Source organism: Aegilops tauschii, chromosome 1 (assembly GCF_002575655.3).
Source record: "Aegilops tauschii subsp. strangulata cultivar AL8/78 chromosome 1, Aet v6.0, whole genome shotgun sequence".
NCBI classification, from domain to species: domain Eukaryota; kingdom Viridiplantae; phylum Streptophyta; class Magnoliopsida; order Poales; family Poaceae; genus Aegilops; species Aegilops tauschii.
In genome coordinates, this window is record NC_053035.3 from 160,021,506 (window position 1) to 160,025,451 (window position 3,946).

The window sequence follows — 3,946 nt, forward strand, 5'->3', positions numbered from 1 at the left end:
CTGGAGAGGTTGCTTCATCCACAGAAGCTGAGCGCAGCAAGATCCAGCAGCAATGTATTCAGATTTAGCAGTGGAGAGTGATACACAGTTCCGCTTCTTTGAAGATCAACAGACAAGAGATCGTCCAAGAAAGTGACATGTGCCTGATGTGGACTTGTGATCAACCTTGTCACTAGCATAATCAGCATATGAGAATCCAACTAGATCAAACTCTGAGCCCTTTGGATGCCATAATCATAGCGTTGGGGTGTGAGCCAAATATCGAAGAATTCGCTTCACGGCGAGGTGATGCGATTCCTTTGGCGCCGCTTGGAATCGGGCACACATGCAAATGCTAAGCATTATATCTGGCCTAGATGCACATAAGTACAATAAAGAACCAATCATGGAGCGGTATACCTTTTGATCGAACTCTTTACCATTGTCGTCGGGGCCCAATTGGCCTTTGGTTTGCATTGGCGTCGTGTACCCTTTGCAGTCTTGCATTCCAAACTTCTTCAGACATTCTTTGAGGTATTTCTCTTGTGATATGAAGATGTCATTTCTCCGTTGACGGATTTGAAGACCAAGAAAGAATTTTAGCTCTCCCATCATGGACATCTGATATTGCTCTTGCATCATATGCCCAAACTCACCACTTTATCTTTTTTATCAGTGCAGCCAAACATAATGTCATCCACATAGAGTTGGCATACAAACAGTTCACCATCATATGTCTTCATGAAGAGAGTGGGATTTAAAGAACCAGGTTTGAAGCCTTTGCTCTTCAGGAAGTCTTTGAGTGTGTCATACACGTGAGGTGCTTGTTTGAGGCCCTACAGTGCCTTGTTGAGTTTGTATACCATATCAGGAAGCTCTGGATCTTCAAAACCAGGTGGTTGAGCAACATACACTTCTTCTTCAATTTTGCCGTTGAGGAAGGCACTCTTCACATCCATTTGGTACAGAAGAATGTTTTTGTAGTTAGCATAGGCTAGCAGTATACGAATGGCTTCAAGCCTATCCACAGGAGCAAAGGTTTCATCGAAGTCAATTCCTTCCACTTATGCGTAACCTTGGACAACGAGACGAGCCTTGTTTCTGACAACTTGACCATGCTCATCTTGCTTGTTGCGATAGATCCACTTGGTGCCAATAATATTGTGCTTGCGAGGATCAGGACGTTTAACTAGCTCCCAGACATTATTCAGCTCAAACTGTTGAAGCTCTTCTTGCATAGCTTGAATCCATTCAGGTTCCATGAAGGCTTCATCAACTTTCTTGGGTTCAGATATAGAGACAAATGCAAAGTGTCCACAGAAGTTTGCTAGTTGTGTTTCTCTTGAACGAGTAACAGGACCAGGTGCATTTATACTGTCGATGATCTTCTCAATCTGGATTTCATTTGCAACCCGAGGATGAACTGGGCGAAGATTTTGCCCATGCTGATTGTTGTCTTCATCTTCAGCATTGGCTTTAGGCTGAGCATTGTCTTCATGTTGATTAGGTGCAGAAATGATGATTTCCTCTTCAGCATGTTCCTCGGTAGGTATGATTTCTCCAGTACCCATTAGCTTGATAGATTCACTTGGTGTAGCTTCATCTAGCACATTTGGCAGGTGCTCACTTTGCGAGCCGCTAGTCTCATGAAACCGCACATCTACAGTTTCAACCACTTTATAGTGAAAGAGGTTGAAGACTCTCTAGGTGTGCAAATCCTTTCTGTAACCAAGCATAAAACCTCATGTGCTTTTGGTGCAAATTTTAAAGTGTGATGCGGATCCTTGATCCAACACCTAGCACCAAAGACATTGAAATAACTAACATTTGGCTTCTTACCAGTCAGGAGTTCATAGGATGTCTTGTTGAAAAACTGAGATAAACTCTGTTGATGATGTGGCAAGCAGTATCAATGGCTTCAGGCCAGAACTTTCTTGGTGTCTTGTATTCATCAAGCATCATGCGTGCCGTCTCAATGAGGGTTCTGTTCTTGCGGTCCACGATGTCATTCTACTGATGTGTGTATGGAGCAGAGAATTCATGTGTGATGCCCAATGTATCAAGATAAGTGTCGAGGCCGGTGTTCTTGAATTCTATGCCATTTTCACTCCTGATGTGCTTGATTTTGATGCCATAATTGGTCATGGCACGATTGGCGAAGCGTCTGAAGACATCCTGCACTTCAGTCTTGTAGAGAATTATGTGCACCCAGGTGTATCTTGATTAATCATCAACAATAACGAAGCCATAGAGATGTGCAGTGGTAGGTAGGGTAGAGTAATGAGTAGGGCCAAATAAGTCCATGTGTAGCATCTCGAAGGGGCGTGATGAAGTCATGATTGTCTTAGAGGGATGCTTGGCCCTAGTCATCTTCCTGGCTTCACAAACACCACATAGATGATCTTTCTTGAACTTGACGCCCTTGATGCCAATGATATGCTTCTTCTTCATGAGAGTGTGCAAGTTCCTCATGCCCACATGTCCTAGCCTTCGATGCCAGAACTAACACTCTGAAGCTTTTGCTAGAAGACATACGGCAAGCTGTGGTCCTGCGGAGAAATCTACCATATCCAGATCGTCTCTTCGATACCATTCGAAGACTAGAGATTAGTCAGTTTCTATAAGCACAAGGCAACGATATTTTCCATATATCACAATCATGTTTAGATCACAAAGCATTGAGACAGACATTAAGTTGAATCTAAGGGATTCAACAAGCATCGCTTTATCCATGTGCTGATCCTTTGAGATTGCAACTCTACCTAGGCCCAATACCTTGCTTTTACCAGTGTCAGAGAACGTGATGTGACTTTTAGTAGATGGACGTAGGGTTGAATCCATGAGAAGACTTTGATCACCTGTCATGTGGTTATTGCATCCACTGTCCATTATCCATTCAGTAGCTTTTGGAGTCATACCCTACAATGTAGTTAGCGGGATAGGCTTCAACAAGAGTATTATGAAGCACAAACATATAACGAACAAGCAAATTATCAAAGTTAAGATTCTTGTTTGGTAAGATAGGATGCTCGTCAAGAAACCCTGGGACGAAATAAATGGTAAGACCATTCTGGCACTTTATCTTGCATCCCACAAGATGTTTTAGGTCCCCAACATTGGCGTCAAAAGTCTTTGATTTCTGGCTGGAGACCTTTACCTGCAAGAGAAGTTAATTCTTCTTAACCACCCACATCTTCAGGGGTGGCTTAGAAGCAATGATTCTAAGTGCAGCATCTGAGAACTTTGGCTTTGGAGCCCTAGAAAATAGTTTTGCAGGAGGTGAATAATACTCATAGGAATATGCAGAAAAGTTCTTTGATTTATGAACATATCGGTTAGAAGAAACACGCTCATATTCATGAGTCTGATGATGGTTTCCCTGCAAAACATTTGCGTTAGGGTGACCTTGTGAGGTTCTCTGTCTGTATGAAGCCTTTGGGTCGCGTGAAGCCTTTGTTCCGGGGTTTGTCTTCTTCCCAGATGGTGTCATGATGACATTCACGGGAAGCTTCTCAAGACAACTTTTGGGCACCCAGATCTTCTTCAAAGGTGGCCCATTACTGTAGTTAGTGCCAATAAACCTGGCAAACACTTCACCATTCTAATTCTTAAATATCTTATAATTGGCGTCAAAGGATTCATCAATGCTAATGGGGTTAGCACAAGTAAAGCCAGATAAGGTGGATGGGTCCACTGAAGGATCCTTAGCAGCGACCCATGTGGTTTTGGGGTACTGCTCAGGCTTCCAGTAAGAACCATCAACATTTATTTTCCTCTCAAAACCAACACCCTCTTTCCTAGGGTTTCGGTTCAGAATCTATTTCTTGAGGACATCACATAGTGTCTGATGCTCTTTGAGGCTTTTGTACATGCCTATTTCAAGCAATGTCTTCAACCTAGCATTCTCATCAGCAATAGTAGTGGTATCCTCAGTAGAGGGGTTAGTTACCACATCAGCAGTTGAAGA